Here is a 24,072-nt window from a genome sequence, read left to right as displayed (position 1 = left end):
TTCGGGAACCTCAATTGGTCCAGGAACTGCCGCATCCCCTCCTCTCCCTCTGGGGGTTGAGACCTATACAGTTCCTCATAGAAGGTCTTGAACACCTCATTTATCTTTCCTGCCCTTCGCACCGTGTCTCCCCTTTCGTCTCTAATTCCTCCTATCTCCCTCGCTGCTGCCCTCTTTCGCAATTGATGCGCCAACAGGCGACTAGCCTTTTCCCCATATTCATACCTCCTCCCCTGTGCCTTCCTCCACAGTACCTCCGCCTTTCTGGTGGTCAGAAGGTCAAACTCCGTCTGGAGTCGTCTCCTCTCCCTGTACAATTCCTCCTCCGGGGTCTCTGCAAATTCCCTGTCCACCCTTAAAATCTCCCCCAGTAATCTTTCCCTTTCCTTGGCCTCTGTTTTCCTTTTGTGGGCCCCAATAGAGATCAGCTCTCCTCTGACCACCGCTTTTAATGCTTCCCAGACCACTCCCACAGGGACCTCGCCATCATCATTGACCTCCAGGTATCTCTCAATACACCCCCGCACTCTTGCACACACTCCCTCATCCGCCATCAGTCCCACATCTAATCGCCAGAGTGTTCTCTGCTCCCTGTCCTCTTCTGCTTCCAGGTCCACCCAATGTGGGGCATGATCCGAAACCGCTATGGCTGAGTACTCAGCTTCTTCCACCCTAGAGATCAACGACCTTCCCAACACAAAAAAATCTATCCGGGAGTACACTTTATGGACATGGGAGAAGAAGGAAAACTCCCTAGCCCTAGGTCTAAGAAATCGCCATGGATCCACTCCCCTATTTGGTCCATAAACCCCTTAAGTACCTTAGCCGCTGCCGGCCTTCTTCCGGTCCTTGAGCTGGATCTATCTAGCCCCGGGTCCAGCACCGTATTAAAGTCCCCTCCTAAAATCAAGTTTCCTGCCTCCAGGTCCGGTATACGCCCCAGCATCCGTCTCATGAATCCCGCATCGTCCCAATTTGGGGCATACACATTAACCAACACGACCTCCATTCCCTCCAGCCTACCACTCACCATTACATATCTACCTCCGCTATCTGCTACGATGTTCTTTGCTTCAAATGCTACCCGTTTCCGCACCAAAATGGCCACCCCTCTGTTCTTTGCGTCCAGTCCTGAGTGGAACACCTGTCCCACCCATCCTTTCCTTAGCCTAACTTGGTCCGCCACCTTTAGGTGCGTCTCTTGGAGCATAACCACGTCTGCCCTTGGTCCTTTCAAATGCGCGAGCACTCGGGCCCTTTTTAATCGGTCCATTCAGGCCTCTCACATTCCACGTGATCAGCCTCACTAGGGGGCTACCTGCCCCCCTCCAGTGTCGACTAGCCATTACCTTCTCTAGGCCAGTCCCATATCCCGCCTCCGCGCTCCCGCTCGCTCCCCCAGCGTCGCACACCATCCCCGCCCACCCACTCTTTAGCCATTTCCTTTTGGATTTCCGCAGCAGCAACCCCCCCCCCCCCGCCCGCTAGATCCCTATCTAGCATGATTGCTCCCCCCATATCACTTCCGTAAGTCAGCTGACTTCAACTGACCCCGGCTACTCCTGCTCACTCCTCGACCCCCCCGTGTGGGGGAACTCCCATCTGCCTTGTGCCTGTCTTCCCGCCTTATTCTTTCTGGCGCGGGAACATCCCTTTACCTGACCCGCCTCTTATGGCGCAGCTCCCTTTCCCCTCCCCCTCTCCTTCCCCATTCTCCGACTATGTCCCGTCTTTCCCCCCTCACCGGCGCCCACATTTCCCCAATGTCTCCCCCCTTCCCTGTTTACTTCTCAATTAACTTCCACCGTAACATTAACAAAAACAATAACAATAACATTTCCTGCAGCATCAGTCCCTCAGTTCCGGTCCAATTTCTCTTCTTTGATGAAGGACCATGCTTCCTCCGCCGTCTCGAAATTAGTGTCTCTCCTGATACGTGACCCATAGTCTTGCCGGCTGCAGCATCCCAAACTTCACCTTCCTTTCATGCAACACCTCTTTGGCTCGGTTGTAGCTCGCCCTCCTTCTCGCCACCTCCGCACTCCAATCCTGGTATATCCGTACCACAGCATTCTCCCATCTGCTACTCCGCACCTTTTTAGCCCATCTCAGGACCTCTTCTCTGACCTTAAGGCGGTAAAATCGCACGATTATCGCCCTCGGTGGTTCTCCCGCTTTTGGTCTTCTCGCCGGAATCCGATTTGCCCACTCCACCTCCATGGGGCCCGCAGGGGCCTCAGCACCCATCAGTGAGCTCAGCATCTTACTTGCGTACTCTCCACAGTCCACTCCTTCCACACCCTCAGGGAGACCTAGTATCCGAAGGTTCTTCCTTCGCGCTCCATTTTCTAGGGCCTCGATCCTTTCAGTACACTTTTTATGAAGTGCCTTGTGCGTCTGAGTCTTAACCGCCAGGCCCAGGATCTCGTCCTCAATATCTGTCACCTTCTGCTCCACCACGCAGAGCTCAGTCTCCTGGGTCTTTAATGTCTCCTTGAGCCTGTAGCATCGGGGTCAGCACCTCCCTCTTCAGCAGCTCCACGCACCGTCTCACAATTTCATCCTGCTCAGGCCCCCATGTCGCCTGCACTTTCTCTGCCGCCATCTTGTACTTCTCTCTTTCTGACCCTTTGGTCAACGATTCCTCGCGCTGCAGCCGCCACCGCCGGTTTTTTCCTCCTTCGTTTGGGGGGGGGGGGGGGGGACTCCCTTCTCACACACCCCACACCGGGTTGCGTCATCGAAAAATTCCCCGTTGGGGCTCTTAAAAGAGCCCGAAGGTCCGTCGGAGCTGGAGCCACCGAAGCGTGCGGCTAGCTAGGCATCACCGCAACCGGAAGTCCCTTCAGTGGCCTTGATGAGATCTTTTCACAGTTGTTCCCTCTGCTGCTAGAATTCACCTTTGATACAAGCCCTCAGGTCAGCTTGCAGCTTTAAGCTTGCCCTTCCCCACCTGCATGCTGGAAGAGGCCCTGTTTATCCTGCAGTTGCAGCCAAATCTTTTACTGTTTCTGCCGTGTCTCGCAACCAAGAGACATACCCTTCCTGGGGGACACTGTCGGGGGAATGTTGCAACCTTCTTCCCACACCGGGAAATGGCAAACAAATGCCGTGGGGGCCCTGTAACGAGCCCAAAAGTCCGTTCCAAGCAGGAGCTACCAAATATGCGACCTAGCTCTGCATAGCTGCACCCGGAAGTCCGGGTTGCTGCATTGTTAATACCGCAAACCAAACGGTCGCGTAACATTTCTGACAAGGTCTCACCATAGTCACAGTATTCCGCAATCCCGCGTAGCCTGGATAAAAAAAAAAATCGGCAAGGGATTCTCCAGGGGTCCTCTCAGCGGTATTAAACCGGTAACGCTGGACTATCGTGGACGGGGTTGGGTTAAAGTGTTGCCCCACTATATTCACAAGTTCATCAAACGTTTTGGTGTCCAGCGCAGCTGGGTACGTAAGGCTCCTAATCACCCCAAACGTATGCGGGCTGCAGGCGGTGAGCAATATGACCACCTGGCGCTCGTTTTCAGTGATATTGTTTGCCCGGAAATAGTAACGCATCCGTTGTGCGTACTGGTTCCAGCTTTCCAGCACAGCATCAAAAACATCCAAACGTCCATACAGAGGCATGGTATAATAGAAAACAACTTCCAACCTGTATCGAACAAAAATCCAGGGAGGTGGCTTCAGCAGTGTAGACAGCTATTCACTTTTACCTTCGTCGCCAGTTTTGTAAGGGCCACGAAGAATCCAGCACGAGTTTTCAGGGTACAAAATAATAACATTTATTTACTATAACATATATACATAACAGTAGCAGTAACTTCCCTTGCTACCTTCTCCTTCCTGCTGGTTCCTGAACTGGCCAGCTTATTTATACTAGGAGTTTCTCCGCCCCCCTCATTGGGGAAGCTCATACTCCCACAGGATTGTGGGATAGTCATTAGTCCCCAGCCAATCGTAAGTAGGCAGGTTACAACACATAGAAATTCACTGTAGTAGTGGTTGACCATGATTACATTCAGCACTCACCTTTCTGATGGTAGTGTTCTTTCAGGCCTACATTTCCAATGTTTCACCGAATATCATTTGTAGGGAGTCAAACCATAAACTGATCCTCATCGAGGCATCTGGATATTCCACAGATTTAAAGTCCATTTTAGAATAACAATAATGGGATTCAAAATTCAATTTTGAGCCTTTCAACATATATCTAAAACACTAATGCAGCCCAGGACAAAGCATTATCTGATTGGAGCTACTTCTGTAGTTCTTAATTGGGTTCTGTGTTGAATTAACCCAATTTGCAGAGAGCACTGAAACAGCTGTGGGGAAGGCGAGGGCATATGCAACAGAAAGAGATTGGCATTAAGATAAAGAAGCTACACAAAATGGAGAAGTGGTAAATTACAAAAAAAAGGGAAAGATTGCAGGGGAAAATGAGCGAAGTTTGAGGAGGACAGACGGGAGGCAAGAGATATAGAGCAAGTGAGAGGGTGTGAGAGACAGAAAGTGGAAGCAGAAATGGAAGACGAGGAAAACGAGGAGGGGAGAAGGCGTAGAGGGAGTGAAGAGAGACGGAAAGTGAGAGAAGCAGAGGGAGGTGTCATGATATTCACATGAGGTTCGATCATAACCCTTGAATCTGTGGACCGATTCCTAATACTATCTTGGAGTGGCACTCAGCACATGGTGGATGTCTGAGTGGCTTGCTGTGAGCTCTGTGCCCTGAGCTGTCTCCTGCTGGAATGCATCATAGTACCAGGAGTAACTGTGGGACCTACCTACGAATCCTCTGGAATCTGCCATCCTGCGCCATGGACACCGTCAGCACACCGCAGCCGCTACAAGTCGCTGGAAACCTCGGTGTCAATTGGAAGCTGTTCAAACAGCGCTTCCAGCTCTTCCTGGAAGCCAACAAAAAGGAGCGCGCTTCAGACACCAGAAAGATCGCCATCCTCCTCCCCATGGCAGGTCAACACGCCATCTATGTCTACAACTCCCTGGTGTTCGCGGAAGGTGAGGACAGGACCAAGTACAAGACGGCCCTTCTCAAACTCGACCAACACTTCAACATCGAGGTCAACGAGAGTTTCGAGAGGTATCTCTTCCAGCAGCGCATGCAGGGTAAGAATGAGCCCTTTCAATCCTTCCTTACGCACCTTCGTATCCTCGCGCAGTCCTGCGGTTACGACACCACCTCCGATTCAATGATTCGGGACCAGATTGTTTTTGGGGTCACCTCGGGCACCCTACGCCAGCAGCTCTTAAAAGTTAAAGGCCTCACATTAGCCTCCACAATCGAAGCCGATGTCCTGCATGAAAACGCAACTAGCCACTACTCCCAATTTCAAGCGGCCGAATCGGCGCGGCAGGGGTCCTACGTGGCCGGATCAGCGAGGCAGGCGCCCTACGAGGCCGAACGGGTCCAGGCGATCAAGTTCCTCCCGGCCCGCGGCCCGGACGAGGGCGGCCATTCCGCGCGCTTTCCGGGGCCTCCCACGTTTGTGCGTGCCAAAAATGACGTTGACACAGTGGGACGTGATGCGCAGGCGCACCCGACGCAAGACCGAACTGCGCATGCGCGGTGGCGCAACGAACGGCATGACGTCACGACGTGCGGCAACTGCGGAGCCGCACATTTAAAGCGGCAATGTCCGGCAAGAAACCGACAATGCCTCCGCTGTGGTAAGATGGGCCACTACGCTGCCTGCTGTCAAGCAGCTCAACCTGCCAATGTTCCCCAATTCCGACAACCTCGCAGGAATGTGCGGACCATTCAGCCTCCTTACTATGTGTCGTGCCCAGACGATATCCAGACCAGTGACACAGACGACCGGGACGCCTTCCGTGTTGCGGTCATTGATGGGAACCGGATGTCTCAAGCCAGGACCCACCAGCCGTTGCAAGTGAACACGGTCAACCCGAATTCGTCGCCCACCTGAGCTTGTTTATGAGCCTGTTTGTACATTGAACTCATAATACCACTGTGTTAATATGTTTCTGTTCTTCCTTGTCGTTACAGGAGTTCGTTTTGTCATTCAACCTTTCCCCATTCTTTGTTCATGGTACAACCTTGTTGCTATGGCACACCCGACATCGCCCCTTGTATATAGTTTAGCCCCATGTACATGCTGTAGATATTGCACACACACATCCAACTGCACTCAAGACACATCTCTATTTATAACCACATAGGCACATGTTCTTGTTAAAAAAGGGGGGATGTCATGATATTCAGGTAAACATCATGGTACAAGCATACATACATACTGATGGACAGATCAACGGACCAATCGACACACAAACACCACAGCCAATCACAGGCAAGAGCATACACACTACAAAATAGGGAACACGACACTTCCCGGGCATTCCAGCAGGAGGCAGCTCAGGGCACAGAGCTCACAGCAAGCCACTCAGACATCCACCATGTGCTGAGTGCCACTCCAAGACAGTATTCGGAATAGGTCCACAGATTCAAGGGTTATGATCGAACATCAGTAACCAGTTTATCACTGTAAATGAATGTTAGTAATAAAACTGAATTGTACCATTCGCAACCGTGTTGGTTCGTCTGTGTAGCAGAGTACCCAACACATCAGGAGGCTCAAAGTCATGAGGTGCCTGGACAGAGCAGACAGGGAGAAACTGTTCCCATTGGTGGAATGGGCAAGAACCAGAGGACACCGAGTTAAAGTGACTGGAAAAAGAAACAACAAAATGAGGGGGAAATATTTTTACGCAGCAAATGGGTTACAACGGATCTGGCTGGCAGTGTGGTGGGGACCAGTTCAATCTTGGCTCTCAAAAGACAATTGGCTAAGAAATTGAAGGGAAAGAAATTGCAGGAGGACAGGGTAAGGTCAAGGGAGCGGGATTAGTTGATCTTCTCTTGCACCAGAACTGGTGAAGCCATGATGGGACGAATGAGAACCTATCCGGTATCCATTCTACAACTGTATGGGGGTGGGGGGGAAGGCGGGGGAGGGAGAGGTTCTGTTGAAGGGAGGAGGGAGAGTTTCTGGGGAGGGAGAGGGAGAGGTTCTGGGGAAAGTGGGGGGGGGGGGGGGGGGGTCGAGGTTCTAGGGGGAGGCACTTTTTAGCTCATTGATTTTCCAGTTTGCAGAGCTCTCTGTTATTAATTAGGGTGGGGTGGGATTGGTGTTCTGCTGACGACTCTGAATTTTGAAAGTGTTGATATTTTTGATGCTCATCTGCGGCAGGAAGCCTGGCCTTGGGGTGGGGGGAGGGAAATGTTAAAGATGATGTGCAGGGTGAGCACACCACGATCATGGCGCAGGGATCATTGTTTTAACAAGTATTGCAGTCCGGGGATAAAGTCGAAACCTTAGTATGCCAATATATAATAGTACAGGCAGATAGCGAGCATTGCAACAAATAGCCATGCGGAAGTGTTACATGATATGTCTCTGTGGCGCAATCGGTTAGCGCGTTCGGCTGTTAACCGAAAGGTTGGTGGTTCGAGCCCACCCAGGGACGGATGTTTTTTGTCCAGTCGGTAATTCGCACATTATAAATGAGCAGCAATTCAATTGTCTTTTTTTTTGCCTTCAATTTGCTTGCACCAAATTCACGCCAATCCATTTCTACACAAGTCTTTAACCAGGTGATTCTTCGCCTCTCTTTCCGTTATTTTAATCTTTTTTTTGCAACGAAATTATTATCTTTAACAAAATCCTTCTGCCAACCACTTAAAGAGCCGAACTTCTCAACAATGTCATTTTTAAAAAGATCTAATGACATAACCGCCGCCCCCCCTCCCCCCATTTATTTGCGTGTTCAGCTAAAACATATTTTGCAATTTGATACCTTCTAATTTTTCGTTGATAACCGAAGCAGGCGTTTTACTTTTTAAAGTTTTTATTTTAAGCTTTATTGGACGGAAAGTGGCTTTAAAAGTAACTTCATCGCAGTAAGCCGACTGGTGACAACAAACAAAATTATGTCCTCAGGTCATCTTTTAAAGAAAATGATGGAACAGTTTTTGTCAGGGGTGGGGGGGGGAGTAATGGATGGAGGGTAGTGTTTTTTTTTAAAGCGTTAAGTATTAATGTTTGTTTTAATGTGAGCGTGTTTGCTGCATTTCCAGTCGGTCCTGATTCCCGGGAAGGACATCATTCCAGCCACCAGAACAGGCACAAAGAAACGACACAACATAGGAAGATTGAGTTAATGCATTGTTCAGTTTGGTTGCAACAATTCGGAGAATGTATCAGCCGAAATAGCTCAGTTGGGAGAGCGTTAGACTGAAGATCTAAAGGTCCCTGGTTCAATCCCCGGTTTCGGCACTTTTCTTGAAAGATGGACATTCCAATTTTACAATGAACACGGAAGGCAGACCAGGCAAAAAGGAAACGCAGGTCTGTGGACTGAAATGTTGTCCCCGACCTCCCGGTCCCCTTTTCACTTTATCGAAGCTGAACGATTTGCTTTTTGTCATCTATTCGGCTGTGATGGTTTACATTTTAAAACTAGAGCACAGGAGGAGAAAAAGAAAAGGAAAATTAGACTTGCAGGTTCAACCGCGAGGGGCAATGGTGCTGGTGGACAAGTCAGAGAAAATATTGCCGAAACCCGGGATTGAACCAGGGACCTTTAGATCTTCAGTCTAACGCTCTCCCAACTGAGCTATTTCGGCTACCATGCTTACAGAGTTCAGAATGAGGCATATGAGAGTAGCTTCACAGCGGTCCTAATCTTACAATGTCAATGTTTCTACTCGGAAAGGAACAATGAGAATGCAATTGTTTAGGAGTGACAGTAAAATATTGAGTGCAAAACTCTGCTTGAAAAATAACGAGAGGTGATTGTGCTGGGTATTTGGGTTGTTGCACTTTGTGTAAGTCGATGGAAGGAGTGGTGTTGCAGTGGATAAGGGAAGATGGTGCAAAAGCTGAGCAGGGAAAAGAAGGCAAGGCGTGTGAAGGTTTAAGCGTGCTGAAAGTAAAGGGATGAGAATGTGAGGCAAAACTCAACGCGTCCCACAAGACAACGTCGGATCCTGTGCCGAAACCCGGGATTGAACCAGGGACCTTTAGATCTTCAGTCTAACGCTCTCCCAACTGAGCTATTTCGGCTGATACCATATCCTCGCAGGGGTGTCCTCTGTTCTGCCTGAGCTACTCATAGTCATAGTAATAATTTTTATTGTTACAATTAGGCTTACATTAACACCGCAATTAAGTTACTGTGAAAAACCCCTAGTCGCCACATTCTGGCGCCTGTTCGGTGCAATTTACCCAAAAAGTTTCTAAATGTGGCAGCGCAGGAACTGCCACGAGCTTCCCGATGCTCGGACCAGCAAGGCCATCACCGTTATAAAACGTTAATTGCTCCACTTAACGTGGCCCCCACGGGCTTCACGCCACAAATGATGGTCTCGCCGGCTTATTTGATGGGACCGCCACTCGCAAGCCCCCTGCTAACGAGGGACAGCAATGCTTAAACCAATCCTGCACCTTCAGCCATGCTACCGAGGAGACCAGCCCCACGATTCGGAGATGCCCGTTGAGTTCCTTGATCTTGTCTATGCAATGAATCTACAGAACTGCTGGTGACATTATTAGAATGATGTTTTATTAACGAGAACGTTGTTTGATTGATGTACACATGGTAAAGTAACATTCAGAATGCTATACAGACCAAGTTATTGCCTGAGTCTCCGAGACTCTCCTGGAATTACCCTGATGTGCAACCTTCGTTTTTTAAAAAAAATCTTTTCATTGGCAATTTCAAAATTATGTACATTGCCGTTCGTTTTCATTCATTATACAATACACAGAAGGCTTTTTCTTACGTTTCTCAATTTGCGCACTGTTGCCGTCTAATTCGACATGTCGCTCTCCCCACACAGCCCCCCTTCCCCTAACGCTTCCCCCTCCCCCTGCCCACCCTCTCTGCTCTCTGATGCCCTCACTGATCGGTCCGGGGGGGGGGGGGGTTGTTCCCCCTTCTCCTCTTTCCTCCTGTCCTGTTCCCCACCCCCCCACTTTCTTTCCTCCCTCCCTCGGGTTCGGCTGTGTCCTTTTTATGAATGTTGAGGGGGGAGGGGTTGCCCCCTCCCTCTGCGTTATTTCTTTTTGTCTCTTTCATGCTCTCTGTCTTCTTTACCGCCCCCCCCCCCCCCCCCCGCCGCCCCCCCCCCCCCCCCCCCAACCCCCCCTCCTCCCTGGGGTGTGCATCCCTGACGTTCCTCCTTGTCTTTCTTTCTTTTCTCTTTCTAATCCTTCCAGTTTCCTCCTTTACTGGCTGTTGTTGGCACAGGATTTCGAACAGGCTGACGAATTGCCCCCATGCAGTAAGGAAGCCTTCCTCCGACCCTCGGAGGGCGTATTTGATCTTTTCCAGGTGCAGGAACTCTGAAAGGTCAGCTAGCCAGTCTGAAGCATCGGGTGGTGCTGCCGATTGCCAGCCGAGCAATCGGCTGGTGAAGGACACAATTGAAGCGACGATCCTTGAAAACTGAGATGAGGAGCAATTTCTTCAGCCAGGGACCTTTAGATCTTCAGTCTAACGCTCTCCCAACTGAGCTATTTCGGCTGCTGAAAAACCCAATTGAAGTGAAGATTGTTGAAAACTGAGATGACGAGCAATTTCTTCAGCCAGAGTGTGGTCAATCTCTTGAACAATTGTCGCCAAAGCTGTGGAAACAAATCACTGGGTGTCTTTAAGCCACAAATAGATATCTTCTTGCTTAATCAGGGATCAGAGTTATGGGGAGAAGGCAGCAAAATGAGGATGAGACACATATCAACCATCATTCAATGGCAGGGCACACTCCATGGACTGCATGGCCTAAATGTGTTGCGATGTCTTTTGGTCTGATGCCAGATCCATGCCCAATATTCTCCCCCAAATGTGCACTTCCCATCGCCTACGATCAGGTTTCCGCCTTGCCCAAAGCACCAACAATCCCATAGCTAAACGTTGAATGGGACTCTTTTTCCTTGGCAGTTGTGATGGGTATTTGGATTGTTGCACTTTGTGTAAGTTGATTGTTGAGGTGGTGTTGCAGGGCTGGTGTTACAGTGGAAAGGAGAAGTGAAGTTGGTAGAAACGCTGAGCAGGGAAAAGAAGGCAAGGCAAGTAATGGTTTAAGCATGCTGAAAGTCAAAGGATGAGAATGTGAGGCAAAAGGCTGGGCAACTTGGCAGATAGCAAGGAAATGTAGCACCCGGTGCAATGCCGAAACCCGGGATAGAACCAGGGACCTTTAGATCTTCAGTCTAACGCTCTCCCAACTGAGCTATTTCGGCTGCTGAAAAACCCAATTGAAGTGACGATCGTTCAAAACTGAGATGACGAGCAATTTCTTCAGCCAGAGTGTGGTCAATCTCTTGAACAATTGTCGCCAAAGCTGTGGAAACAAATCACTGGGTGTCTTTAAGCCACAAATAGATATCTTCTTGCTTAATCAGGGATCAGCGTTATGGGGAGAAGGCAGCAAAATGAGGATGAGACACATATCAACCATCATTCAATGGCAGGGCACACTCCATGGACTGCATGGCCTAAATGTGTTGCGATGTCTTTTGGTCTGATGCCAGATCCATGCCCAATATTCTCCCCCAAATGTGCACTTCCCATCGCCTTTGATCAGGTTTCCGCCTTGCCCAAAGCACCAACAATCCCATAGCTAAACGTTGAATGGGACTCTTTTTCCTTGGCAGTTGTGATGGGTATTTGGATTGTTGCACTTTGTGTAAGTTGATTGTTGAGGTGGTGTTGCAGGGCTGGTGTTACAGTGGAAAGGAGAAGTGAAGTTGGTAGAAACGCTGAGCAGGGAAAAGAAGGCAAGGCAAGTAATGGTTTAAGCATGCTGAAAGTCAAAGGATGAGAATGTGAGGCAAAAGGCTGGGCAACTTGGCAGATAGCAAGGAAATGTAGCACCCGGTGCAATGCCGAAACCCGGGATTGAACCAGGGACCTTTAGATCTTCAGTCTATCGCTCTCCCAACTGAGCTATTTCGGCTGCTGAAAAACCCAATTGAAGTGACGATCGTTCAAAACTGAGATGACGAGCAATTTCTTCAGCCAGAGTGTGGTCAATCTCTTGAACAATTGTCGCCAAAGCTGTGGAAACAAATCACTGGGTGTCTTTAAGCCACAAATAGATATCTTCTTGCTTAATCAGGGATCAGCGTTATGGGGAGAAGGCAGCAAAATGAGGATGAGACACATATCAACCATCATTCAATGGCAGGGCACACTCCATGGACTGCATGGCCTAAATGTGTTGCGATGTCTTTTGGTCTGATGCCAGATCCATGCCCAATATTCTCCCCCAAATGTGCACTTCCCATCGCCTTTGATCAGGTTTCCGCCTTGCCCAAAGCACCAACAATCCCATAGCTAAACGTTGAATGGGACTCTTTTTCCTTGGCAGTTGTGATGGGTATTTGGATTGTTGCACTTTGTGTAAGTTGATTGTTGAGGTGGTGTTGCAGGGCTGGTGTTACAGTGGAAAGGAGAAGTGAAGTTGGTAGAAACGCTGAGCAGGGAAAAGAAGGCAAGGCAAGTAATGGTTTAAGCATGCTGAAAGTCAAAGGATGAGAATGTGAGGCAAAAGGCTGGGCAACTTGGCAGATAGCAAGGAAATGTAGCACCCGGTGCAATGCCGAAACCCGGGATAGAACCAGGGACCTTTAGATCTTCAGTCTAACGCTCTCCCAACTGAGCTATTTCGGCTGCTGAAAAACCCAATTGAAGTGACGATCGTTCAAAACTGAGATGACGAGCAATTTCTTCAGCCAGAGTGTGGTCAATCTCTTGAACAATTGTCGCCAAAGCTGTGGAAACAAATCACTGGGTGTCTTTAAGCCACAAATAGATATCTTCTTGCTTAATCAGGGATCAGCGTTATGGGGAGAAGGCAGCAAAATGAGGATGAGACACATATCAACCATCATTCAATGGCAGGGCACACTCCATGGACTGCATGGCCTAAATGTGTTGCGATGTCTTTTGGTCTGATGCCAGATCCATGCCCAATATTCTCCCCCAAATGTGCACTTCCCATCGCCTACGATCAGGTTTCCGCCTTGCCCAAAGCACCAACAATCCCATAGCTAAACGTTGAATGGGACTCTTTTTCCTTGGCAGTTGTGATGGGTATTTGGATTGTTGCACTTTGTGTAAGTTGATTGTTGAGGTGGTGTTGCAGGGCTGGTGTTACAGTGGAAAGGAGAAGTGAAGTTGGTAGAAACGCTGAGCAGGGAAAAGAAGGCAAGGCAAGTAATGGTTTAAGCATGCTGAAAGTCAAAGGATGAGAATGTGAGGCAAAAGGCTGGGCAACTTGGCAGATAGCAAGGAAATGTAGCACCCGGTGCAATGCCGAAACCCGGGATAGAACCAGGGACCTTTAGATCTTCAGTCTAACGCTCTCCCAACTGAGCTATTTCGGCTGCTGAAAAACCCAATTGAAGTGACGATCGTTCAAAACTGAGATGACGAGCAATTTCTTCAGCCAGAGTGTGGTCAATCTCTTGAACAATTGTCGCCAAAGCTGTGGAAACAAATCACTGGGTGTCTTTAAGCCACAAATAGATATCTTCTTGCTTAATCAGGGATCAGCGTTATGGGGAGAAGGCAGCAAAATGAGGATGAGACACATATCAACCATCATTCAATGGCAGGGCACACTCCATGGACTGCATGGCCTAAATGTGTTGCGATGTCTTTTGGTCTGATGCCAGATCCATGCCCAATATTCTCCCCCAAATGTGCACTTCCCATCGCCTACGATCAGGTTTCCGCCTTGCCCAAAGCACCAACAATCCCATAGCTAAACGTTGAATGGGACTCTTTTTCCTTGGCAGTTGTGATGGGTATTTGGATTGTTGCACTTTGTGTAAGTTGATTGTTGAGGTGGTGTTGCAGGGCTGGTGTTACAGTGGAAAGGAGAAGTGAAGTTGGTAGAAACGCTGAGCAGGGAAAAGAAGGCAAGGCAAGTAATGGTTTAAGCATGCTGAAAGTCAAAGGATGAGAATGTGAGGCAAAAGGCTGGGCAACTTGGCAGATAGCAAGGAAATGTAGCACCCGGTGCAATGCCGAAACCCGGGATTGAACCAGGGACCTTTAGATCTTCAGTCTAACGCTCTCCCAACTGAGCTATTTCGGCTGCTGAAAAACCCAATTGAAGTGACGATCGTTCAAAACTGAGATGACGAGCAATTTCTTCAGCCAGAGTGTGGTCAATCTCTTGAACAATTGTCGCCAAAGCTGTGGAAACAAATCACTGGGTGTCTTTAAGCCACAAATAGATATCTTCTTGCTTAATCAGGGATCAGCGTTATGGGGAGAAGGCAGCAAAATGAGGATGAGACACATATCAACCATCATTCAATGGCAGGGCACACTCCATGGACTGCATGGCCTAAATGTGTTGCGATGTCTTTTGGTCTGATGCCAGATCCATGCCCAATATTCTCCCCCAAATGTGCACTTCCCATCGCCTACGATCAGGTTTCCGCCTTGCCCAAAGCACCAACAATCCCATAGCTAAACGTTGAATGGGACTCTTTTTCCTTGGCAGTTGTGATGGGTATTTGGATTGTTGCACTTTGTGTAAGTTGATTGTTGAGGTGGTGTTGCAGGGCTGGTGTTACAGTGGAAAGGAGAAGTGAAGTTGGTAGAAACGCTGAGCAGGGAAAAGAAGGCAAGGCAAGTAATGGTTTAAGCATGCTGAAAGTCAAAGGATGAGAATGTGAGGCAAAAGGCTGGGCAACTTGGCAGATAGCAAGGAAATGTAGCACCCGGTGCAATGCCGAAACCCGGGATAGAACCAGGGACCTTTAGATCTTCAGTCTAACGCTCTCCCAACTGAGCTATTTCGGCTGCTGAAAAACCCAATTGAAGTGACGATCGTTCAAAACTGAGATGACGAGCAATTTCTTCAGCCAGAGTGTGGTCAATCTCTTGAACAATTGTCGCCAAAGCTGTGGAAACAAATCACTGGGTGTCTTTAAGCCACAAATAGATATCTTCTTGCTTAATCAGGGATCAGCGTTATGGGGAGAAGGCAGCAAAATGAGGATGAGACACATATCAACCATCATTCAATGGCAGGGCACACTCCATGGACTGCATGGCCTAAATGTGTTGCGATGTCTTTTGGTCTGATGCCAGATCCATGCCCAATATTCTCCCCCAAATGTGCACTTCCCATCGCCTTGGATCAGGTTTCCGCCTTGCCCAAAGCACCAACAATCCCATAGCTAAACGTTGAATGGGACTCTTTTTCCTTGGCAGTTGTGATGGGTATTTGGATTGTTGCACTTTGTGTAAGTTGATTGTTGAGGTGGTGTTGCAGGGCTGGTGTTACAGTGGAAAGGAGAAGTGAAGTTGGTAGAAACGCTGAGCAGGGAAAAGAAGGCAAGGCAAGTAATGGTTTAAGCATGCTGAAAGTCAAAGGATGAGAATGTGAGGCAAAAGGCTGGGCAACTTGGCAGATAGCAAGGAAATGTAGCACCCGGTGCAATGCCGAAACCCGGGATAGAACCAGGGACCTTTAGATCTTCAGTCTAACGCTCTCCCAACTGAGCTATTTCGGCTGCTGAAAAACCCAATTGAAGTGACGATCGTTCAAAACTGAGATGACGAGCAATTTCTTCAGCCAGAGTGTGGTCAATCTCTTGAACAATTGTCGCCAAAGCTGTGGAAACAAATCACTGGGTGTCTTTAAGCCACAAATAGATATCTTCTTGCTTAATCAGGGATCAGCGTTATGGGGAGAAGGCAGCAAAATGAGGATGAGACACATATCAACCATCATTCAATGGCAGGGCACACTCCATGGACTGCATGGCCTAAATGTGTTGCGATGTCTTTTGGTCTGATGCCAGATCCATGCCCAATATTCTCCCCCAAATGTGCACTTCCCATCGCCTTTGATCAGGTTTCCGCCTTGCCCAAAGCACCAACAATCCCATAGCTAAACGTTGAATGGGACTCTTTTTCCTTGGCAGTTGTGATGGGTATTTGGATTGTTGCACTTTGTGTAAGTTGATTGTTGAGGTGGTGTTGCAGGGCTGGTGTTACAGTGGAAAGGAGAAGTGAAGTTGGTAGAAACGCTGAGCAGGGAAAAGAAGGCAAGGCAAGTAATGGTTTAAGCATGCTGAAAGTCAAAGGATGAGAATGTGAGGCAAAAGGCTGGGCAACTTGGCAGATAGCAAGGAAATGTAGCACCCGGTGCAATGCCGAAACCCGGGATTGAACCAGGGACCTTTAGATCTTCAGTCTAACGCTCTCCCAACTGAGCTATTTCGGCTGCTGAAAAACCCAATTGAAGTGACGATCGTTCAAAACTGAGATGACGAGCAATTTCTTCAGCCAGAGTGTGGTCAATCTCTTGAACAATTGTCGCCAAAGCTGTGGAAACAAATCACTGGGTGTCTTTAAGCCACAAATAGATATCTTCTTGCTTAATCAGGGATCAGCGTTATGGGGAGAAGGCAGCAAAATGAGGATGAGACACATATCAACCATCATTCAATGGCAGGGCACACTCCATGGACTGCATGGCCTAAATGTGTTGCGATGTCTTTTGGTCTGATGCCAGATCCATGCCCAATATTCTCCCCCAAATGTGCACTTCCCATCGCCTTTGATCAGGTTTCCGCCTTGCCCAAAGCACCAACAATCCCATAGCTAAACGTTGAATGGGACTCTTTTTCCTTGGCAGTTGTGATGGGTATTTGGATTGTTGCACTTTGTGTAAGTTGATTGTTGAGGTGGTGTTGCAGGGCTGGTGTTACAGTGGAAAGGAGAAGTGAAGTTGGTAGAAACGCTGAGCAGGGAAAAGAAGGCAAGGCAAGTAATGGTTTAAGCATGCTGAAAGTCAAAGGATGAGAATGTGAGGCAAAAGGCTGGGCAACTTGGCAGATAGCAAGGAAATGTAGCACCCGGTGCAATGCCGAAACCCGGGATAGAACCAGGGACCTTTAGATCTTCAGTCTAACGCTCTCCCAACTGAGCTATTTCGGCTGCTGAAAAACCCAATTGAAGTGACGATCGTTCAAAACTGAGATGACGAGCAATTTCTTCAGCCAGAGTGTGGTCAATCTCTTGAACAATTGTCGCCAAAGCTGTGGAAACAAATCACTGGGTGTCTTTAAGCCACAAATAGATATCTTCTTGCTTAATCAGGGATCAGCGTTATGGGGAGAAGGCAGCAAAATGAGGATGAGACACATATCAACCATCATTCAATGGCAGGGCACACTCCATGGACTGCATGGCCTAAATGTGTTGCGATGTCTTTTGGTCTGATGCCAGATCCATGCCCAATATTCTCCCCCAAATGTGCACTTCCCATCGCCTTTGATCAGGTTTCCGCCTTGCCCAAAGCACCAACAATCCCATAGCTAAACGTTGAATGGGACTCTTTTTCCTTGGCAGTTGTGATGGGTATTTGGATTGTTGCACTTTGTGTAAGTTGATTGTTGAGGTGGTGTTGCAGGGCTGGTGTTACAGTGGAAAGGAGAAGTGAAGTTGGTAGAAACGCTGAGCAGGGAAAAGAAGGCAAGGCAAGTAATGGTTTAAGCATGCTGAAAGTCAAAGGATGAGAATGTGAGGCAAAAGGCTGGGCAACTTGGCAGATAGCAAGGAAATGTAGCACCCGGTGCAATGCCGAAACCCGGGATTGAACCAGGGACCTTTAGATCTTCAGTCTAACGCTCTCCCAACTGAGCTATTTCGGCTGCTGAAAAACCCAATTGAAGTGACGATCGTTCAAAACTGAGATGACGAGCAATTTCTTCAGCCAGAGTGTGGTCAATCTCTTGAACAATTGTCGCCAAAGCTGTGGAAACAAATCACTGGGTGTCTTTAAGCCACAAATAGATATCTTCTTGCTTAATCAGGGATCAGCGTTATGGGGAGAAGGCAGCAAAATGAGGATGAGACACATATCAACCATCATTCAATGGCAGGGCACACTCCATGGACTGCATGGCCTAAATGTGTTGCGATGTCTTTTGGTCTGATGCCAGATCCATGCCCAATATTCTCCCCCAAATGTGCACTTCCCATCGCCTTTGATCAGGTTTCCGCCTTGCCCAAAGCACCAACAATCCCATAGCTAAACGTTGAATGGGACTCTTTTTCCTTGGCAGTTGTGATGGGTATTTGGATTGTTGCACTTTGTGTAAGTTGATTGTTGAGGTGGTGTTGCAGGGCTGGTGTTACAGTGGAAAGGAGAAGTGAAGTTGGTAGAAACGCTGAGCAGGGAAAAGAAGGCAAGGCAAGTAATGGTTTAAGCATGCTGAAAGTCAAAGGATGAGAATGTGAGGCAAAAGGCTGGGCAACTTGGCAGATAGCAAGGAAATGTAGCACCCGGTGCAATGCCGAAACCCGGGATTGAACCAGGGACCTTTAGATCTTCAGTCTAACGCTCTCCCAACTGAGCTATTTCGGCTGCTGAAAAACCCAATTGAAGTGACGATCGTTCAAAACTGAGATGACGAGCAATTTCTTCAGCCAGAGTGTGGTCAATCTCTTGAACAATTGTCGCCAAAGCTGTGGAAACAAATCACTGGGTGTCTTTAAGCCACAAATAGATATCTTCTTGCTTAATCAGGGATCAGCGTTATGGGGAGAAGGCAGCAAAATGAGGATGAGACACATATCAACCATCATTCAATGGCAGGGCACACTCCATGGACTGCATGGCCTAAATGTGTTGCGATGTCTTTTGGTCTGATGCCAGATCCATGCCCAATATTCTCCCCCAAATGTGCACTTCCCATCGCCTTTGATCAGGTTTCCGCCTTGCCCAAAGCACCAACAATCCCATAGCTAAACGTTGAATGGGACTCTTTTTCCTTGGCAGTTGTGATGGGTATTTGGATTGTTGCACTTTGTGTAAGTTGATTGTTGAGGTGGTGTTGCAGGGCTGGTGTTACAGTGGAAAGGAGAAGTGAAGTTGGTAGAAACGCTGAGCAGGGAAAAGAAGGCAAGGCAAGTAATGGTTTAAGCATGCTGAAAGTCAAAGGATGAGAATGTGAGGCAAAAGGCTGGGCAACTTGGCAGATAGCAAGGAAATGTAGCACCCGGTGCAATGCCGAAACCCGGGATTGAACCAGGGACCTTTAGATCTTCAGTCTAACGCTCTCCCAACTGAGCTATTTCGGCTGCTGAAAAACCCAATTGAAGTGACGATCGTTCAAAACTGAGATGACGAGCAATTTCTTCAGCCAGAGTGTGGTCAATCTCTTGAACAATTGTCGCCAAAGCTGTGGAAACAAATCACTGGGTGTCTTTAAGCCACAAATAGATATCTTCTTGCTTAATCAGGGATCAGCGTTATGGGGAGAAGGCAGCAAAATGAGGATGAGACACATATCAACCATCATTCAATGGCAGGGCACACTCCATGGACTGCATGGCCTAAATGTGTTGCGATGTCTTTTGGTCTGATGCCAGATCCATGCCCAATATTCTCCCCCAAATGTGCACTTCCCATCGCCTTTGATCAGGTTTCCGCCTTGCCCAAAGCACCAACAATCCCATAGCTAAACGTTGAATGGGACTCTTTTTCCTTGGCAGTTGTGATGGGTATTTGGATTGTTGCACTTTGTGTAAGTTGATTGTTGAGGTGGTGTTGCAGGGCTGGTGTTACAGTGGAAAGGAGAAGTGAAGTTGGTAGAAACGCTGAGCAGGGAAAAGAAGGCAAGGCAAGTAATGGTTTAAGCATGCTGAAAGTCAAAGGATGAGAATGTGAGGCAAAAGGCTGGGCAACTTGGCAGATAGCAAGGAAATGTAGCACCCGGTGCAATGCCGAAACCCGGGATTGAACCAGGGACCTTTAGATCTTCAGTCTAACGCTCTCCCAACTGAGCTATTTCGGCTGCTGAAAAACCCAATTGAAGTGACGATCGTTCAAAACTGAGATGACGAGCAATTTCTTCAGCCAGAGTGTGGTCAATCTCTTGAACAATTGTCGCCAAAGCTGTGGAAACAAATCACTGGGTGTCTTTAAGCCACAAATAGATATCTTCTTGCTTAATCAGGGATCAGCGTTATGGGGAGAAGGCAGCAAAATGAGGATGAGACACATATCAACCATCATTCAATGGCAGGGCACACTCCATGGACTGCATGGCCTAAATGTGTTGCGATGTCTTTTGGTCTGATGCCAGATCCATGCCCAATATTCTCCCCCAAATGTGCACTTCCCATCGCCTTTGATCAGGTTTCCGCCTTGCCCAAAGCACCAACAATCCCATAGCTAAACGTTGAATGGGACTCTTTTTCCTTGGCAGTTGTGATGGGTATTTGGATTGTTGCACTTTGTGTAAGTTGATTGTTGAGGTGGTGTTGCAGGGCTGGTGTTACAGTGGAAAGGAGAAGTGAAGTTGGTAGAAACGCTGAGCAGGGAAAAGAAGGCAAGGCAAGTAATGGTTTAAGCATGCTGAAAGTCAAAGGATGAGAATGTGAGGCAAAAGGCTGGGCAACTTGGCAGATAGCAAGGAAATGTAGCACCCGGTGCAATGCCGAAACCCGGGATTGAACCAGGGACCTTTAGATCTTCAGTCTAACGCTCTCCCAACTGAGCTATTTCGGCTGCTGAAAAACCCAATTGAAGTGACGATCGTTCAAAACTGAGATGACGAGCAATTTCTTCAGCCAGAGTGTGGTCAATCTCTTGAACAATTGTCGCCAAAGCTGTGGAAACAAATCACTGGGTGTCTTTAAGCCACAAATAGATATCTTCTTGCTTAATCAGGGATCAGCGTTATGGGGAGAAGGCAGCAAAATGAGGATGAGACACATATCAACCATCATTCAATGGCAGGGCACACTCCATGGACTGCATGGCCTAAATGTGTTGCGATGTCTTTTGGTCTGATGCCAGATCCATGCCCAATATTCTCCCCCAAATGTGCACTTCCCATCGCCTTTGATCAGGTTTCCGCCTTGCCCAAAGCACCAACAATCCCATAGCTAAACGTTGAATGGGACTCTTTTTCCTTGGCAGTTGTGATGGGTATTTGGATTGTTGCACTTTGTGTAAGTTGATTGTTGAGGTGGTGTTGCAGGGCTGGTGTTACAGTGGAAAGGAGAAGTGAAGTTGGTAGAAACGCTGAGCAGGGAAAAGAAGGCAAGGCAAGTAATGGTTTAAGCATGCTGAAAGTCAAAGGATGAGAATGTGAGGCAAAAGGCTGGGCAACTTGGCAGATAGCAAGGAAATGTAGCACCCGGTGCAATGCCGAAACCCGGGATAGAACCAGGGACCTTTAGATCTTCAGTCTAACGCTCTCCCAACTGAGCTATTTCGGCTGCTGAAAAACCCAATTGAAGTGACGATCGTTCAAAACTGAGATGACGAGCAATTTCTTCAGCCAGAGTGTGGTCAATCTCTTGAACAATTGTCGCCAAAGCTGTGGAAACAAATCACTGGGTGTCTTTAAGCCACAAATAGATATCTTCTTGCTTAATCAGGGATCAGCGTTATGGGGAGAAGGCAGCAAAATGAGGATGAGACACATATCAACCATCATTCAATGGCAGGGCACACTCCATGGACTGCATGGCCTAAATGTGTTGCGATGTCTTTTGGTCTGATGCCAGATCCATGCCCAATATTCTCCCCCAAATGTGCACTTCCCATCGCCTTTGATCAGGTTTCCGCCTTGCCCAAAGCACCAACAATCCCATAGCTAAACGTTGAATGGGACTCTTTTTCCTTGGCAGTTGTGATGGGTATTTGGATTGTTGCACTTTGTGTAAGTTGATTGTTGAGGTGGTGTTGCAGGGCTGGTGTTACAGTGGAAAGGAGAAGTGAAGTTGGTAGAAACGCTGAGCAGGGAAAAGAAGGCAAGGCAAGTAATGGTTTAAGCATGCTGAAAGTCAAAGGATGAGAATGTGAGGCAAAAGGCTGGGCAACTTGGCAGATAGCAAGGAAATGTAGCACCCGGTGCAATGCCGAAACCCGGGATTGAACCAGGGACCTTTAGATCTTCAGTCTAACGCTCTCCCAACTGAGCTATTTCGGCTGCTGAAAAACCCAATTGAAGTGACGATCGTTCAAAACTGAGATGACGAGCAATTTCTTCAGCCAGAGTGTGGTCAATCTCTTGAACAATTGTCGCCAAAGCTGTGGAAACAAATCACTGGGTGTCTTTAAGCCACAAATAGATATCTTCTTGCTTAATCAGGGATCAGCGTTATGGGGAGAAGGCAGCAAAATGAGGATGAGACACATATCAACCATCATTCAATGGCAGGGCACACTCCATGGACTGCATGGCCTAAATGTGTTGCGATGTCTTTTGGTCTGATGCCAGATCCATGCCCAATATTCTCCCCCAAATGTGCACTTCCCATCGCCTTTGATCAGGTTTCCGCCTTGCCCAAAGCACCAACAATCCCATAGCTAAACGTTGAATGGGACTCTTTTTCCTTGGCAGTTGTGATGGGTATTTGGATTGTTGCACTTTGTGTAAGTTGATTGTTGAGGTGGTGTTGCAGGGCTGGTGTTACAGTGGAAAGGAGAAGTGAAGTTGGTAGAAACGCTGAGCAGGGAAAAGAAGGCAAGGCAAGTAATGGTTTAAGCATGCTGAAAGTCAAAGGATGAGAATGTGAGGCAAAAGGCTGGGCAACTTGGCAGATAGCAAGGAAATGTAGCACCCGGTGCAATGCCGAAACCCGGGATAGAACCAGGGACCTTTAGATCTTCAGTCTAACGCTCTCCCAACTGAGCTATTTCGGCTGCTGAAAAACCCAATTGAAGTGACGATCGTTCAAAACTGAGATGACGAGCAATTTCTTCAGCCAGAGTGTGGTCAATCTCTTGAACAATTGTCGCCAAAGCTGTGGAAACAAATCACTGGGTGTCTTTAAGCCACAAATAGATATCTTCTTGCTTAATCAGGGATCAGCGTTATGGGGAGAAGGCAGCAAAATGAGGATGAGACACATATCAACCATCATTCAATGGCAGGGCACACTCCATGGACTGCATGGCCTAAATGTGTTGCGATGTCTTTTGGTCTGATGCCAGATCCATGCCCAATATTCTCCCCCAAATGTGCACTTCCCATCGCCTTTGATCAGGTTTCCGCCTTGCCCAAAGCACCAACAATCCCATAGCTAAACGTTGAATGGGACTCTTTTTCCTTGGCAGTTGTGATGGGTATTTGGATTGTTGCACTTTGTGTAAGTTGATTGTTGAGGTGGTGTTGCAGGGCTGGTGTTACAGTGGAAAGGAGAAGTGAAGTTGGTAGAAACGCTGAGCAGGGAAAAGAAGGCAAGGCAAGTAATGGTTTAAGCATGCTGAAAGTCAAAGGATGAGAATGTGAGGCAAAAGGCTGGGCAACTTGGCAGATAGCAAGGAAATGTAGCACCCGGTGCAATGCCGAAACCCGGGATTGAACCAGGGACCTTTAGATCTTCAGTCTAACGCTCTCCCAACTGAGCTATTTCGGCTGCTGAAAAACCCAATTGAAGTGACGATCGTTCAAAACTGAGATGACGAGCAATTTCTTCAGCCAGAGTGTGGTCAATCTCTTGAACAATTGTCGCCAAAGCTGTGGAAACAAATCACTGGGTGTCTTTAAGCCACAAATAGATATCTTCTTGCTTAATCAGGGATCAGCGTTATGGGGAGAAGGCAGCAAAATGAGGATGAGACACATATCAACCATCATTCAATGGCAGGGCACACTCCATGGACTGCATGGCCTAAATGTGTTGCGATGTCTTTTGGTCTGATGCCAGATCCATGCCCAATATTCTCCCCCAAATGTGCACTTCCCATCGCCTTTGATCAGGTTTCCGCCTTGCCCAAAGCACCAACAATCCCATAGCTAAACGTTGAATGGGACTCTTTTTCCTTGGCAGTTGTGATGGGTATTTGGATTGTTGCACTTTGTGTAAGTTGATTGTTGAGGTGGTGTTGCAGGGCTGGTGTTACAGTGGAAAGGAGAAGTGAAGTTGGTAGAAACGCTGAGCAGGGAAAAGAAGGCAAGGCAAGTAATGGTTTAAGCATGCTGAAAGTCAAAGGATGAGAATGTGAGGCAAAAGGCTGGGCAACTTGGCAGATAGCAA

General features: G+C 48.0%; 22 non-coding genes across 22 annotated transcripts; 2 read left to right on the top strand and 20 right to left on the bottom strand.

The window, feature by feature from the left end:
- The first annotated feature begins 7,429 nt into the window (after positions 1–7,429).
- On the top strand, positions 7,430–7,503 carry trnan-guu (transfer RNA asparagine (anticodon GUU)). Its single transcript has one exon. It is a non-coding gene; the product is annotated as a tRNA-Asn (tRNA).
- Positions 7,504–8,239: 736 nt separating this feature from the next.
- trnaf-gaa (transfer RNA phenylalanine (anticodon GAA)) lies at positions 8,240–8,312 on the top strand. The gene has a single exon. It is a non-coding gene; the product is annotated as a tRNA-Phe (tRNA).
- A 277-nt stretch (positions 8,313–8,589) lies between these two features.
- Positions 8,590–8,662, bottom strand: trnaf-gaa (transfer RNA phenylalanine (anticodon GAA)). The gene has a single exon. It is a non-coding gene; the product is annotated as a tRNA-Phe (tRNA).
- A 366-nt stretch (positions 8,663–9,028) lies between these two features.
- trnaf-gaa (transfer RNA phenylalanine (anticodon GAA)) lies at positions 9,029–9,101 on the bottom strand. The gene has a single exon. It is a non-coding gene; the product is annotated as a tRNA-Phe (tRNA).
- A 2,105-nt stretch (positions 9,102–11,206) lies between these two features.
- On the bottom strand, positions 11,207–11,279 carry trnaf-gaa (transfer RNA phenylalanine (anticodon GAA)). Its single transcript has one exon. It is a non-coding gene; the product is annotated as a tRNA-Phe (tRNA).
- A 643-nt stretch (positions 11,280–11,922) lies between these two features.
- trnaf-gaa (transfer RNA phenylalanine (anticodon GAA)) lies at positions 11,923–11,995 on the bottom strand. Its single transcript has one exon. It is a non-coding gene; the product is annotated as a tRNA-Phe (tRNA).
- Positions 11,996–12,638: 643 nt separating this feature from the next.
- On the bottom strand, positions 12,639–12,711 carry trnaf-gaa (transfer RNA phenylalanine (anticodon GAA)). The gene has a single exon. It is a non-coding gene; the product is annotated as a tRNA-Phe (tRNA).
- Positions 12,712–13,354: 643 nt separating this feature from the next.
- Positions 13,355–13,427, bottom strand: trnaf-gaa (transfer RNA phenylalanine (anticodon GAA)). The gene has a single exon. It is a non-coding gene; the product is annotated as a tRNA-Phe (tRNA).
- Positions 13,428–14,070: 643 nt separating this feature from the next.
- Positions 14,071–14,143, bottom strand: trnaf-gaa (transfer RNA phenylalanine (anticodon GAA)). Its single transcript has one exon. It is a non-coding gene; the product is annotated as a tRNA-Phe (tRNA).
- A 643-nt stretch (positions 14,144–14,786) lies between these two features.
- trnaf-gaa (transfer RNA phenylalanine (anticodon GAA)) lies at positions 14,787–14,859 on the bottom strand. The gene has a single exon. It is a non-coding gene; the product is annotated as a tRNA-Phe (tRNA).
- Positions 14,860–15,502: 643 nt separating this feature from the next.
- Positions 15,503–15,575, bottom strand: trnaf-gaa (transfer RNA phenylalanine (anticodon GAA)). The gene has a single exon. It is a non-coding gene; the product is annotated as a tRNA-Phe (tRNA).
- Positions 15,576–16,218: 643 nt separating this feature from the next.
- Positions 16,219–16,291, bottom strand: trnaf-gaa (transfer RNA phenylalanine (anticodon GAA)). Its single transcript has one exon. It is a non-coding gene; the product is annotated as a tRNA-Phe (tRNA).
- A 643-nt stretch (positions 16,292–16,934) lies between these two features.
- trnaf-gaa (transfer RNA phenylalanine (anticodon GAA)) lies at positions 16,935–17,007 on the bottom strand. The gene has a single exon. It is a non-coding gene; the product is annotated as a tRNA-Phe (tRNA).
- Positions 17,008–17,650: 643 nt separating this feature from the next.
- trnaf-gaa (transfer RNA phenylalanine (anticodon GAA)) lies at positions 17,651–17,723 on the bottom strand. Its single transcript has one exon. It is a non-coding gene; the product is annotated as a tRNA-Phe (tRNA).
- Positions 17,724–18,366: 643 nt separating this feature from the next.
- Positions 18,367–18,439, bottom strand: trnaf-gaa (transfer RNA phenylalanine (anticodon GAA)). The gene has a single exon. It is a non-coding gene; the product is annotated as a tRNA-Phe (tRNA).
- A 643-nt stretch (positions 18,440–19,082) lies between these two features.
- On the bottom strand, positions 19,083–19,155 carry trnaf-gaa (transfer RNA phenylalanine (anticodon GAA)). The gene has a single exon. It is a non-coding gene; the product is annotated as a tRNA-Phe (tRNA).
- Positions 19,156–19,798: 643 nt separating this feature from the next.
- trnaf-gaa (transfer RNA phenylalanine (anticodon GAA)) lies at positions 19,799–19,871 on the bottom strand. Its single transcript has one exon. It is a non-coding gene; the product is annotated as a tRNA-Phe (tRNA).
- A 643-nt stretch (positions 19,872–20,514) lies between these two features.
- Positions 20,515–20,587, bottom strand: trnaf-gaa (transfer RNA phenylalanine (anticodon GAA)). Its single transcript has one exon. It is a non-coding gene; the product is annotated as a tRNA-Phe (tRNA).
- Positions 20,588–21,230: 643 nt separating this feature from the next.
- On the bottom strand, positions 21,231–21,303 carry trnaf-gaa (transfer RNA phenylalanine (anticodon GAA)). Its single transcript has one exon. It is a non-coding gene; the product is annotated as a tRNA-Phe (tRNA).
- Positions 21,304–21,946: 643 nt separating this feature from the next.
- Positions 21,947–22,019, bottom strand: trnaf-gaa (transfer RNA phenylalanine (anticodon GAA)). The gene has a single exon. It is a non-coding gene; the product is annotated as a tRNA-Phe (tRNA).
- Positions 22,020–22,662: 643 nt separating this feature from the next.
- On the bottom strand, positions 22,663–22,735 carry trnaf-gaa (transfer RNA phenylalanine (anticodon GAA)). Its single transcript has one exon. It is a non-coding gene; the product is annotated as a tRNA-Phe (tRNA).
- A 643-nt stretch (positions 22,736–23,378) lies between these two features.
- On the bottom strand, positions 23,379–23,451 carry trnaf-gaa (transfer RNA phenylalanine (anticodon GAA)). The gene has a single exon. It is a non-coding gene; the product is annotated as a tRNA-Phe (tRNA).
- Positions 23,452–24,072: the final 621 nt, after the last annotated feature.

Source organism: Scyliorhinus torazame, chromosome 13 (assembly GCF_047496885.1).
Source record: "Scyliorhinus torazame isolate Kashiwa2021f chromosome 13, sScyTor2.1, whole genome shotgun sequence".
In the NCBI taxonomy this organism is placed as follows: Eukaryota; Metazoa; Chordata; class Chondrichthyes; order Carcharhiniformes; family Scyliorhinidae; genus Scyliorhinus; species Scyliorhinus torazame.
The sequence above is the reverse complement of the archived record's forward strand: the minus strand, read 5'-3'. Positions and strand labels throughout refer to the sequence as shown.